We start from the raw sequence: 14,943 nt of genomic DNA on the forward strand, positions 1-14,943 counted from the left end.
CCCAATATCCACGTCTACAAGATTCAGGATGCAGAGGGGCACACCAGGGTGGTGCACAGGAACCGTTTGTTGGAGGTCAACTTCTTGCCCCTTCCTGAGTTAGATCAGGGTGAGGAGTCCAGTACAACCAGTCAGTTGTCTGACTGCGCAGAGTCCGATGAGGAGGACAGTGCAGATGTCCTGACGGTCTCAGGGGATGCAGTGGGGCTAGCAGTCTCATCACTTGGAGATTCGCCTAGATCTGAGTGGGCAGAAGCGGAAGAGTTCATTCCGTCTAGTCTGGTAGTCAGTCCTGTGGGGGCCACTGCTCAGTCTCCACCCAACACACACGCACCACACAACACACATGCACCACACATAGAGGCATCACACTCACTCGATGTTGGTGTTATATCTCACACTGATTCGCACACAGGGGCACCACCCTCACTCGATACAGATGTTGCAGCTCGCACTGTCTCACGCACACAAGTAGAGAGCGATGGTCGGGTTAGGACAGGCACAGGGAGGGTGGTGAGGTCAGTGAACAGGTTAATAGAATCTATGGCTCAGATGCCATTTCTACGGAGTGTGAGGGTTTGAACTTTGATGGAGGTTGGAGTCATTCAAACTAGTTTAATGTGAGTTATTAGGTGTCTATCAGACAGGGTTGTTTTGGGCCAAGTGCATGGTGTGGCGTATCAGGCGTCACATTGATCTAGGGGAATACTGAGACTTGATCAACCTCATTATTTTCTGAACCTCGTAACCGAGGTAGCTCCTAAGTTGACTGGAGGACTAGGTCCTTCTTTTCACTTGTGCCAGTAGTCAGTGATGGGCTTTTCCTTTCCTCTTTCTCTTTTTATCCTGCTGTCAGGATGTTGGTGAATTTCAGGAGGGGTGAATGTAACCAGGTTAAAATTAATGTTTTTATTTTATTTTGTTTGAGTATGAAATATCACCAAATCCTGTCTGTGTGCTGTTATTTGTGTTTACTACATTTTATTTTATGTCATTATTTACTTTTATGTATGTTTTCCAACGACCGTCATATACGTGTACTGTCGCTTTAAGAGAGAGGTCTTGTGGGTACACGGAAGACGGAACGCGGGAGAGGCCATTTTTGTTTTGTGGGAGGAGTCTCAAGCAGCAATCGAGCCGAGCCACACGTGTTTCTTACCGTGGGACAGTTTTGCTGGTTGAGGAGAACGTAACCTTGAGTATCCCTGTAAGAAGATACTGCAAGCTGTGGGATAAAATACTTGTTTATCCTTTCTTACATCGGAGTCCCGTGGACGGTTTCTACTTCTAACGCACACGAGTGGAGTCCAGGCAGTGGTTGAACTTCGACCCCCACGTCCGTAAGAAACACCGCTCCCGCTGGAGGACTGGACGGTTGTCGAAGGGTTTGAAACCAAAATAAATGGCAAGGTGGGCCAAATAGAGTCCTGTGTGTCCCCGCTCCTTCCTTGATCATGATGATGATGATGAGAGACTGAGGGCCCCCCACAACACCTGGGACCCCACCGAAAATAGAACACAACGCAGAGCTAACGATGAGAGTGACGGGCGTGCAGCAGGCTGACCAGCATAGAACAGCATAGGACTGCCCCCGTTACACAGACATGGCAGAGCAAGCATGTAAAAGAGTTTTACAGCAGATAGATACAGCAACACCCACTCAAAAAAATACTTTAAACCATATTGTTTTGTGTAGGTGTGTGGAAGGTGCTGGGGTTCTGTCACCACAGAGTCAGATTTAGCCACAGAGATGTTTGAACTTGTAACGCTGGAGACAAAAAAGGAAAACTAGCACTTAGTCTTACCGTGATTTTATGAGTGCCGTTGCTCTTTTAAGGCTCTTTATCAGTCAGTTAAGTGAACCTTAACTGGTTGATCCATAGGTTGCTCTAACATTGACTTCTAACTTACACTCGGTAACAAAAGTGCTGTTATGAAGACAGCTGACATATATATGGAAGAAACCGGATTCATTTTCACACAAACTCCTGAAAATAAATCAAGTTGAGCCACAGCAATACCTGAAACAGGGCAGTCTGCCATCTTGGGATCCTCCCAATACAACCACTTATGCCAAACTGTGACAGCTTCCTCTCGTCTGATCCCAAAGCGCTCCTATTTCTCAGGTCTAACGCTTCTCGTTGATGGCAAATTGATAGTTTGCCAAATCGGCACGACTAATGAAAGAAAAGACACCGTAGGGATCCCGAGTCGGTGTGAGTTCCTCCCCACGTAGAAGTCGCCTTTGAGGGAGGAACATTTTAATAAGAGCTTTCCCCCCTATTTCTTTTGTTGTCACCCCTTTTCATCACCAATCCACCCCCACCCCCGCGTTCCCCCGGTTAAGAAGAGACACGCAGCAGAGGCAGCGGCAGCGCTCCTGACGCCCGCCACCAAGCAGCTAAAAAATGTTTCGTACACTGCTGGGGCATTCTTCTCACAGGCCTGCTAATGAAACACCGGGGTGTGTGGGGGCTTATAGCTCCATTCTACCCCAGGAATCAACTTAGTTCTGCCCGCTCAGCGAGCGGAGGCCATGGGAGGGAGAGAGAGAAAGAGAGAGACAGACAGACCGAGAGAGAGAGAGACAGACAGACAGACAGACAGACAGACAGAAGGAGACTCGGATGCCGCTGCTGCCTGGATTCGGTTTCATTCTCACAGCGATCAGAACACTCAGAGGGCACGTTATGTGCTTTGATAGTGTAACGTGTATGGATATTAAGACACGCTGGTTCGCGGGTCTGACCCTTTAGTCGAGCGGTTAGCGATGTCTCCCGCGGTGCGGGCGATACGGGTTCGCGTCCCGGCCGTGGCAGTTGCTGTGGTTGCGTTGTCCCCCGAATTCGCTACATTGGTGTCAGAAGTGGGATGGAGCGACCGTAAGGCAATCGGAAGCGTTTGCGCGCCCTGAGGCGTGAAGGAGCTGATATGCTTAAGCGCGGGGACGCGATTCCCGAAGGAGGGGGGGGTAGTGTAATATCTATGGATATGAAGGCTCGCGGGTCTGACCCTTTAGTCGAGCGGTTAGCGATGTCTCCCGCGGTGCGGGCGATACGGGTTCGCGTCCCGGCCGTGCAGTTCCTGTGATTGCGTTGTCCCCCGAATTCGCTACTATATCCATTATATGGGAGTCTTTTTTCCGGGTGGTGGTTTCGGAGGATGGAAGGTGCCTCTCCTCTAAGATTGTTTGTCTTATGTTTATTTGTACGAGGGTGTAAAGGTGAATACCTGCATTTTGGGCGAGCTCTAATTGTTCCAAGTGAAAACTCACTATTTCCAGTCACCGCCACCTCAGCGCGCCAGAGAAAGTGGGAGGTGGCAACAAGCTGCAACCAATGTCCTCACAAACCCAAGTGACAAAGTACACACTGTTATATATGTATGTGCTCCTGAGCGTGCTATGTGTGTCAGCGTGGACAAGTTGTGTCACCCTCCCTCTATTTTCAAACGTGGCAGCGAGGCTGACTAGGAAGCGCAGCGTTACAGCGAAACGCACCGGTGACATGCTGAGAGCTTCTAATTGGTGCCTCCACTTCTTGACCCGAGATCAAATGTGACATTTTCAGGATGCCTCGCCACTTGCAAGCGAACGCAGCCACACGGATGTAAATAAAGATGAGCACATACGCACATATGAAGACATGTCCGGACAAATCACACACACGCACACGCACACACACACAGGACTGACTGTATGTGCACACTGCTGTGGGGATATGACTCTGTTCTACAGCACAATGCACACACACTTGGATTGATTTTATCATTCCACCATCGATATGTCCATGGGTGTAGAAATACTGAATCAATCCATCACATTGCTGAGCAGATATAATTGAGTGGCTCGGGCGTGCTGTTAAAACTTCCAGAACTGGGGGTCTGCTTACTACTGTGACCACATATAATGAGCCCCGCATCCATATTTTAGTAAGCATTGCGGCCCTGGGTAAGGATAAGCGGTTTGGATAATGAATGAATGAATGAATGAATGAATGAATGAATGAATGAATGAATGAATGCTGTGCGACCACATGGTATATGATGACTATGAGCTAGAGCAGTCAACACTTACAAATTGGAAAAGGTGTTTTCAAAATAAATCATTACGCTCCACTACTTAGTGTCTCAGTGAAGATATTACAAAGAGGAAGGTTATGCAAAATAACAAACTGAATATTTTTTTTTTAATTTTGAGATACGCTATTGATACCTGTAAGGAAATTACACTCTGCATTTAACCCATCCTAGCTGTGTAGCCAGCTGCTGTGCAGAACCCGGGGACCAACTCCAGCTCTTCTTTCCATTGCCTTGCTCAGGGGCACAGACAGGAGTATTAACCCCAACATGCATGTCTTTTTGATGGTGGGGAAACCGGAGCACTCGGAGAAAACCCACACAGACACGGGGAGAACATTCAAACTCCACACAGAGGATGACCCGTGATGACCCCCAAGGTTGGACAACTCCAGGGTTCGAACCCAGGACCTTCTTGCTGTGAGGTGACAGTGCTATCCACTGGGCCACCGTGCCGCCAACTAATGCACATAACTAAGAACCAATATCCAACTTTGATATTTGGATAATCAATAATTATTCAAATACCAATAACTGAATTATCTGGTCTGTTCTACGACTCGAATAGTGTCTTGAAGGCAGCTGATAGCTGAAGCCTTATGCAGACAAGCTCCACGTGTACCCTTGCTCCTCAGTTCAAAATGTATGGTGATTCATTCCAACCCTTTTATCCGTATTTATTTTTCTATCAGAAATTTGGGGTTTGCATCACAGACGTGCCCCATTTCAAAACCCAGTATTTGATCGAATACAATACAGAGAAAGAGAGAGAAAATGAGAGCGAAAGAAGCAAACACTACGACATTAAGATAAAACTGAAAAACGACCCACCTCTGCCAGTTCAGTCATTCTCGAGTGTTTCGTGGGCTGACACATTAAGCAGCCCTGATCTACCACATCTTAACATCCGACCACGTTTGTCTCAAATCCTGCTGCTGGGCCTTTTGGCATTATGCCCCCCCCTTCATCCAAAAAGTAATTATTAAAACCGCCAAAAAGTCCCATCGTGCAACCTGAGCCACAGTCAAAAGATTGTAAGATTACATTCGGGCCAAGGGGGAGTACGCTCCATCTAATATCTAGCTCATCTTGGTGCATACCGTGTGGTTCAAGGTTTATCAAGTGACTCTGGCAGTGTATGATACTCATTTCTATACAAGTTCTGCAGCACGGTTTGCAGCCGGGGTCTTGGACGAATGAAGTCGGGCGGCAAAAAAGCAAAGTGATGAGGCTGGAGTAAATGGGGTGTTTTATGGGAAGCGGATTTTTATGGATGGTCCCAGCAAGCTAGTCGATATTCCTGCAGTAGGGCAGGTCAATGGCCTCCTCAAGTGTGACAGTAAGTGCTCCTTTATCCGCCCCTCATAAATCAAAGAGTCCGGGCTTGGTTCACGAGCACAAAAGGGCTTCACCGTTCCAGACTAGCACCTTTCACTGATATCTGATCATTTACTAATTGACAGTCACTCTCTAGAACAAGTGTTTTTAAAAAAAAATAGTGGTTGTTAAGTGTTTTCAGGAATGTTATTTAACAGACATATAAAAGTGGAAATTATGCGCATGACAAATACATGAAACTATTAGGAAATGGCTATTATCTCGGAATGCTAAATTTGCTGCATTTGCAGAAAAGTTGGTGTCTTTGGCAACTCCTAAAATCACCCCATATTCAACTTTTTTTTTGCCTTCCTATGCACTTATAACATATTTTTGCAAGGAAAAAAAAGCATCAGTATTATAACATATTGGAGCCGGTCCAAGATAGGGGACAAGCTGTCACACTAGCATGGTACGAGGGATAAGGCAGGTTTGCCTCTGCACCGGGCTGTATTGCTGTGCGTAATGCTGATTAGTGCTGCGTTGTGTCTCCCCACCGGCCCAGCGCTGCCTCTCCAGCTGCTCTGCCCCAGCGAGCTGAGGAGATCCAACACTAATGACCTGCTCTATGGTTACTAGGGCTTGGGGGAAATGCAGGACGGAACTCAGGGAAGAGGGTAGGAGGAAGGGAAAGGAGGCGGACGAGGAGGAGGAGGAGCGGCTGGTAAGCCCTGATGGGGAGTTGTCAAAAATAGATGACTTCATGTTCCTTTTTGCCTTTTTTTTCTTTTTCTTTCCCTCTCTTCACCCCCCCACCCCGACCCCCACCTTCTCTCTGACTACTCCTCTCCATCTCAGCAACTCCTCGTCCACTGAGATCTTTAATTGGTGCACCGCCTCCCATCAGGTGTTCACCTTTTAAACCGGGGCTGGGCAGCTTTGACAGCAATGGCAGCGTCTTGTAAGCCACACGTGATCAATAATATATAGCCTTCCTACAATGGAAGACAACAAGATGTCTATTTGAGAGAGGCACTGATGATGGTGTACGTAAATTACGTACCTGCAAAGTCCAGCAGGTACCTTAAAAAAAAAATCCTGCCAGCACAAAAACACAAAGCCCTGAGAGTCACCATGAGTGTGTCAAACAACACAAAAAGGTAACGTAAGTCTTTCTTTTTGCCCAGAACAAAGAAGGAGATCAAGTTAACAGAAGCCCAGTCCCGAGAAAACGAGTCAGAGATGAAGCTTGGCTGAATTGTCATCTGGAGGGAAAGGGAGGCGAGCGAAAGACAGAAATAGAGAGGGAGGAGGCGTTGTTAAGCAACTAAAGTACTCGTACTCTTTCTTCCTTTCACCTTACAACTCCTCTTCCTCAATCCAGTGAGCACGGGGAACTTGTCCTCTAGCATCGGCCTGCTTCTTCAACCATGCCGTGCACGTGTGAACTCGGGGCGACCGCTTACCTTTCTCCGGGCTCAGGCTTCGAATGTTACCGGAATCGTCCATTGGTAATATCCCAAAAGAGGAAGCTCCATGTGCTGCTATTAAAGAGTTGGAGGGACCGACTTCACCCTCCCTACCATCTGTGAGCTTGCTGTCAGGCAGACGGACATGGGCATAGCTCATCCAACGGATGTAATCTCCAAGGTGTGAGGGAAACGGGGCTGGGGTGGGGGACTCACCTACTCTCTGCTCTCTCTGTTGTATCTCCTAATTTGTTTCATGTACACACACACACACACACACTTTCTCCTAAGTCTACTCTGCCAGTTCAGGTATACCCTCCTCTCTTGTTCAAACCAGTCTTGCTAACCCATCGCTCATCATTCATTCTCTCTCTCTCTCTCTCTCTCTCTCTCTCTCTCTCTCTCTCTCTCTCTCTCTCTCTCTCTCTCTCTCTCTCTCTCTCTCTCTCTCTCTCTCTCTCTCTCTCTCTCTCATACACACACACCCTCTCTCCTATATCTATCTCATATTCAGGCTGGCGGCAGCTAAGGCAGTAGCTTGGTCTTCTTCTTCTTCTACTGTATGGGCTGGGGGTGGGGGGGGGTTGCCTGGAGAGCTGGGGGAGCGTGCTCAGTGCAGTCAACCACTCAGGGCGCGCAGCTCTTTGCACGAGAGGGGGAGCACTTGGCTCAACAACAGATCACCTGGGAGAACCAGAGCTATTAAAAGAGAGGGAGAGAAGAAGGGAAAACAAAGACGGCGGGGGAGGGAAAAAACAGGGAGGAAGTACGAGGGAAATGAGGAGGATGCAAAAAAAAAAACACTTGGCAGGATAAAAAGAAAAAATGAGCCAAGCTGGGAGCGGGGGAGGGGGGGGGCAATGAGAAAGAGTGCAATGAAACAGTGGAGGTGGAAGGTGGCAAGGTAGCTGTGATTTGCGAGAAGCAAAGCGGCTTCTGGCAAACATGTTTTATTCAAGATGTATATAGCTCACTGAGAAGACAGGCGTGAAGTGGATGGTTTTTGTTGCAGCGGGGTGCCAAGCAAGGGAAGAGCCATATGAACAGAGAGAGAGAGGGCGAGAGAGAGAGCGAGAGATGAGAGCCCCTCTCCACTTTTCTGATCCAGGCGGGGTTAGGTCCAGCAGGGGGGCAGCGATCTTTACCCCCTGCAGGACGCGAGTGCACGGTTGGCTCGCAAAAGTATGCAAGAACTCTCTCATGATAGTCCAGTTTTCTCAGGTTTGTTTCTTTCTTTTTTTTTAAACGAAGGCTTTTACTAGAAGGGTGACAGGGAGGTGAACCCACACTCCATTACGCATGAGATGGGGAGGAACGCTAACGTGGCCAGTAAAGCGAGCCGCGGGTCATCACGCCTCCCCAGCCCATACGCCGGGATGTGCACCCTGTCACACAACATTAGACGGTGTCTCGACCGACGGAGTCTGGTAATACGTGCCTCGCAGTTGCTTTCTAAAATTCCTAGAGAAAGGCATTTTAAATCCCCCCCCCCATTCTAGTGAAGTCCATGAAAGAATTAGAAAAAAGATCCCTTTTCAAGAAGAAAAGCTATCAATGTATCTCCTTTGAAAAAAAAAAACCCAAAACAAACACAGATTGGTTTTCAATTATGTCATGGCGCTAAGTGTCAGTAATAAGACCTCAAATGACAGATTGTATTTCCTGAACCCATTCTTGTCTGTGATGGCGTCGGCTGTGTGCCACGGCTACCACAGGAGCCCTGGCACATTTGACAATCCAGCTGCTATCGTTCTCTGCAAAGCGGATTATAAGCGAGGCAACTGCACCGTTACCTGTGATGACTCGGACAGAATCTTCTAGATTGATTCAGTGTGGAAGGAGCCTGTCACACCATTGCTGCAAACCGAGCTGCAATGTGATCCTTAAGGGCAGAAGCGCTCGCCAAATAACCCCCCTTAAAAGAGTCGCTGACCGCCTCGGAGTGTCCTGAGAGGAGTCGGGAGAATCCTTAGCCACAATATTGAACCTGGAGTCATACAGATATCAATCCGTTCCCAACCCAGAGCCGAGGTCTCGCTCTGTAATCCCGCGAGTCGCTGTAGGAAGGCAACGGTGGAAATGTGAGAAAGTTGGAGAAAATGCAAAGAAGGTGTACCACTGGGCTGACTGGGAGTAGGGATGCCATCCATCCATCCTTTATCTGAGCCGCTTATCCGAACCTGGGTCGCGGGGATGCTGGAGCTTATCCCAGCGGTCATTGCGCGGCAGGTGGGGAGACACCCTGGAGAGGCCGCCAGGTCATCACAGGGCCGACACATTCACACCTAGGGACAATTTAATATGACCGATTCACCTGACCTACATGTCTTTGGACTGTGGGAGGAAACCGGAGCACCCGGAGGAAACCCATGTAGACATGAGGAGAACATGCAAACTCCACACAGAGGACGACCCGGGATGACCCCCAAGGCCTCGGGATTCGAACACAGGACCTTCTTACTGTGAGGCGACCACGCTAACCACGGTCCCTTCATAATGGAAGGTGCCACATAAAAAAAAGCTCTTTTAGTGGACGCTATTATTGCCCTCAAGGATTGCACTGTAGCTAGGTGTGCAGCAGGCAACTGATGGCAGAGTTTCAATACTGAATCAGTTTGAAAGATTCTTACCCACTGCTTGGTTTGACTCCTAACAAAAGAGACAAAAATGGCTTAGGTTGGAAAATACCAGTTACCCTGTAAGTCATGCTGCATCACCATCTGATGACAAACAACAAAGTGCATCATTAGTCCAAAGTGTTTACCCAGATAAGTGCAACATCCTCGCTGAGCCCTGGCAAGCTGTTTTATCCCACATATAGCTGACACTTTTATTGCATGACTTATTCTCTGTAAATTGCCATTGAACTCCTGCAGTAGGGAACAACACACACACACACACACACACTTTCAAAATTCAAAGTAGTTGTAGCATCTCTGCTTCTGCCATGAAACATCAGAAAGACATTCTGCACCACACACACACACACACACACACACACACACACACACACACACACACACACACACACACACACACACACACACACACACACAAAGTCATTCAAGCCATTCCAGCTAATGCATTAACAATACACATTTTGAATTGTCTCTGCTCATGCATCTTTAATGAGCTGATGTTTTGTGTTAAAAAAAAAGTACAAAGAAATCTCGCCGCTTTTTGTACATGGAGTGCCTGTGCAATTGCCCCTGTGCACCCAGAGCGCGCGCGCGCGCGCACACACACACACACACACACACACACACATACTACACTCATACATACACAACTATAAAGTTCCAGCTCAAGCTACAGGGAACCAAAGGTTTCGTTTCTCCTTTCAGGCAGAGACACGGTCTCGGTGCTATACCTTCTGCTGCTCAAACGAGCTTTTGGGACTCGCCGAGAGCTGCAGACCGAGTCAATGAAGCGAAGGGCTCCGCTTCAAACAGCAAAGGCCGAGGGCAATCCGTAAGCAGAGCTACGTGGTGGATAACTAACATGGGAAGGGTCCATATGGACTAGGCTAATGGTCTCTTCAGCATGGCTGAGTCTTAGTGAGAACGACTCAGAACGGTGGGCAGGGAGCAAGCGGCACCGCGGCACGCTGGGAGGGGTTGGAAGTTGGTTGGTCTGGAATTGGGACAAGCTGTCAGCCATGATCTGTACTTGTTTCTTATATTTGTAAACTAAATGTGTAATGATGGAAAACGTGGACTTCCTCAGAGAGTAGGGATGGTCTCTTTAATTAGTTTGCGAATGTCTTATCATCATTTTATAGAAGATGTTCTTAGCGAGATAGCTGAATGGGTCGGCTTATTACAAGGCAAATGTCCTGTTTCCTGGCATCACATGAATGTATATTTTGTCAGGCTGCACAAGCGGTTGCAGCTTCACAACTGGGTTAGTGGTGTGAGAGGACAGGTGTTGGTCTCTGGCTGACCCTTACACGCCAGATGCACAGCGAAGCAACCCTCCGTTAGCCTTTTTACTCGACGGTGAGAGGACATGCATGCATCATGGGACTTTCAGGTAGTGCCTGGGCATTGTAATTGTCAATGAAATTCTGCAGTGCTTTTTTCTAAGAGGCACACCTGAAATACTGATTTGGACATAAAAATCCATCCATCGATTTTCCATGCCACTTATCCCAATCAGGGTCGTGGGGATGATGGAACCGATCCCAGCAATCATTGGGTGGCAGGCGGAGTGACAGCCTGGACAGGCTGCCTGTCCATCACAGAGAGAGCGCACGCACACACACACACACACACACACACACACACACACACACACACACACACACACACACACAATTTAGCATGGCCGATTCACCTGACCTACATGTCTTTGGACTGTGGGAGGACCTCAGAGCACCCGGAGGAAACCCACTCAGACACGGGGAGAACACGCAAACTCCACACAGAGGACGACCCGGGGCGACCCCCAAGGTTGGACTACCCTGGGGATTGAGCCCGGGACCTTCTTGCTGCGAGGCGACCGCACTAACCACTGCGCCACCGTGCCGCCTGACATAAGAATCTTGCATTTGAAATACTGCACATGAGAAATGTGTTACACATATGACGTCACCAATTTAGTTTATAAGACAGCTTGAAGTTGAGACCTGAAAGCATCCCAGTCTCTGCAATCTAACTGAACATTTTCAGTTAATGTCAACATAAATGGGATACGGCAGAGAGAAAGGGGGTGGGGTTGGTGAAAAATAACAATTGACAGTTGTGTTTTTATGAGTGAACAACACACGAACATTATCTTTTTCTTGCTCCTTTTCCTAGCACCCGTTTCTCTCTCTCACTAATTCTCAACATCTCTCTAAGATATTCACACGCGCATCCTCAATTTCCCATTTCCTGCGAGCTGCGTAAAATGAAAACGCTTGGACGGAAACTGAAGTGCAACAGGCAGCTGTTGTCGCTGGATGGTGTCCGCTGGCCAGCTGCCGAGCACAGCTGTCAACGTCAATGCTGAGCGCTACATCTGTGACGTGACTGTCACCGCACATCTCACCGCCGCTCACAGCCATCTCACCCTCTGACGGTCCACCATGCTGCTTTATAAGGCACGGCGGCATGGCAGCATGGTGGCCCAGTGTATCCAAAGGAGCTGAATCAAGTGCAACTGGACTTGGTATATATCCGTGAAGACGTTTCGCCTCTCATCCAAGAGGCTTCCTCAGTTCGTGCCTTTCTGACTAGACCAAGCTAGTCTGACTGGCTGGTGATGAGACTCAGAATGTATCCTCTAGGAGTCGTTGTCAGAGCTATTGATATGCGTGGCTCTTTGTGATCCGATGTTTACCAACGCCCGTCGCTAACAGAGCCATAGATGGCCATAGCTTGGTCTAGTCAGAAAGGCACGAACTGAGGAAGCCTCTTGGATGAGAGGCGAAACGTCTTCACGGATATATACCAAGTCCAGTTGCACTTGATTCAACTCCTTTGGATAACCATGACCTGGATGAATGAGAACATTCACAGACACGGTGGCCCAGTGGTTAGCCCTGTTGCCTTAATGCAAGAAAGTCCTGGGTTCGAAAACCAGGCCGTCCCAGGGTAGAGTTTGCATACCCCCGTGTCTGTGTGGGTTTTTTCTGGGTGCTCCGGTTTCCTCTCACCATCAAAAAGACATGCATGTTAAGGTTAATGCTCCTGTCTGTGCCCCTGAGCAAGGTAATGGAAAGAAGAACCGGAGTTGGTCCCCGGGTGCTGCAGCTGCCCACTGCTCCTATACAATAGGATGGGTTAAATAGACAGAACGAATTCATTGTAACCGAACAACTGTACAATGACAAGATAAAGTGGCTTTCCTTTCTTTCTCTTTTTGGCTGCCCTAGCGGAGGGAGGTGGAGATCAGCAGATATGGGTGGACAAGAGGACACGTGTTGGACTGGTGGCCTGTCCAGGGCGTCTCCCTGCCTGCCGCCCAGTGACCACTGGGATAGGCTCCAGCATCCCACGACCCTGCCTAGGATAAGCGTTTTGGATAAAGGACGGGATGGATGGATGGAACGCTGCTCTCTGCCATCATCCTTTGATTTCGGTCATTTTGAATATCAGCTCTTGTAGCCGGGGTGATTTAAAAGAATACCTGTTATTTTGGTAGATTGCTTGGATAAGAAATGAGCCTAAGGCATTCGTTTTAACTTTAATATCTTTCTCTCAGCCAGGGCAGTTTTGCAGCAGTATGAGAGCAGTGTTGGTAAATGGCTGCTGGGCAAAAAACATTTTGAGGCAATTTTGCTATTTTTGACTCTTTTTTTTAATGCATGCTCGATAATGCAAAGTAAGAAAATCAAAGAAAGTTGAATCCTGTCAATAAACGTTGTATCCAGATGAACTGATTCAACTTTGTTCGAGTTGCTACTTTGAGTACGATAAAGTACAAACATACATGCACAAAAGTGTTACATTGTAGACAAAACGTGTTATTTCGGTATAAAACATCAGCTCTCTTTCTAACTCCGTTCAGTAGCTCAGCCTCATATAGGAGAGCGCTCTCTCACAGTTGAAAGGAAGCTCAATTCAACACATCTGTCTGGGACAGACCCTGACAGCGCAGCAACACCTGGGAGCCCCTCCCTCCCTTATATGGTGCTGCACACCACACGCCCATCATTCTCGCTTTCGTCCTCAAGACGGTCACTCTGCTCCAAGAAGACTAGCATCTGTCTCCGGTTCAACCGTTCAAAAACGAGCCTTCAAGGACTTTGTTGCTGAACACAGGACTATGGTTCTGGTCATATTTCTCTTTCTGACCACTGAATCAACGCGTCAAGGCAGATTTTCTGGTTCTTTTTTTATCTTTCTCTGTTTAACTAGTGGGTCCCTGTTGCATCGTATGCACGGGAATCAAGTATGTCCGGGCAGCGCTCGCTAACCATGAGTCCTGTGAGCATTGCGAGTCTTCATTACCCAAGCTGACGGAAAGCAACCTTCGTGGGTTGCTGCCTCCTCAAACGAGGACCTGGCCCTGTGTGCCCTGCATGCCCTGCATGCCCTGCATGGGCAGACTGCATCCACAGCTGGCCCAGCTCTTCCTGGCAAATTGGAGAGACTCACCTCCCCCATTCATCAAGAAGACTAGGTCAAAACCTAGTATATGGCAGGACCGTGTATGGTCAGTGTTCGAAATTGTGGCCAATTTGTTCCAGGGATAGACAGTGGTCGTGTCTACAGAGTGAGTTCCTGGATATTACATGTTCATCTCCAATTTTCTGTAATGGTGCCAGTAATATTTGCTGTTAAAGTGTACTGAAGAAGCACATCACATGACATGGTTAAGCGAGAACAATACTTTCCACTCATATATTGGGATGTTTGATTTGAAAGAGAACTTAATTTATATTGTAAGTGTACCTATTCTAATTATCTGTTAACCCACCCTCCTCCTCCATCTGTTTCTATCTGCGGATGTCTCTCATTTTTCTAAGACTCGCTCAGTACTGACTGGCGAATTCACAAAGACTGGATTGCGGCCGCTGATAGCACCATGAATACACAATATATTGCACTAACGATATTACAACACAAACACGGCCATAAAGTTTTGCAGCTGAGTGCAATTTGCCCTTGTTTTGTGTTAGATTTCAGTTATCCGTGTGGCAAAGTATAAATGGTGGCTTTGTACCAAGAACATAGTAGCCAGGTTCAATGCCATACTTGTTGTTATCAGGTATAGTAAGAACTGTTAGACCTGGCAACCTGTATCTGCGAATGATTTCGGTCTCCAGTTAAATCAAAAATTGATGTTCTCCAGCACACCTGGCATGACGATGCCTTCGCCTGGCCACGATCACTGCTGCCAGGATCCCTGGAAAGTCTGGGCATCAGTCACCACCAACTCTCTGAAGACGCCAATAATTTTCACTCTAACTGCGTGTGGCTATTAGCCCTGATGTTTGAGAATTGGACTTTTTTTTGTGATGAGGCTCATTTACATAGAAAGGGGCCACTTTTTCACCAAATGTATGCATATTACCTGATTAAATATGTTCCAATATCACCAGAGCACCGAGACGCTATTTACTTGGCAGTGCTTTCCTTCACACCTCTCAGTG

The sequence above is a fragment of the Lampris incognitus genome, chromosome 2 (assembly GCF_029633865.1).
Source record: "Lampris incognitus isolate fLamInc1 chromosome 2, fLamInc1.hap2, whole genome shotgun sequence".
Lineage (NCBI taxonomy): Eukaryota > Metazoa > Chordata > Actinopteri > Lampriformes > Lampridae > Lampris > Lampris incognitus.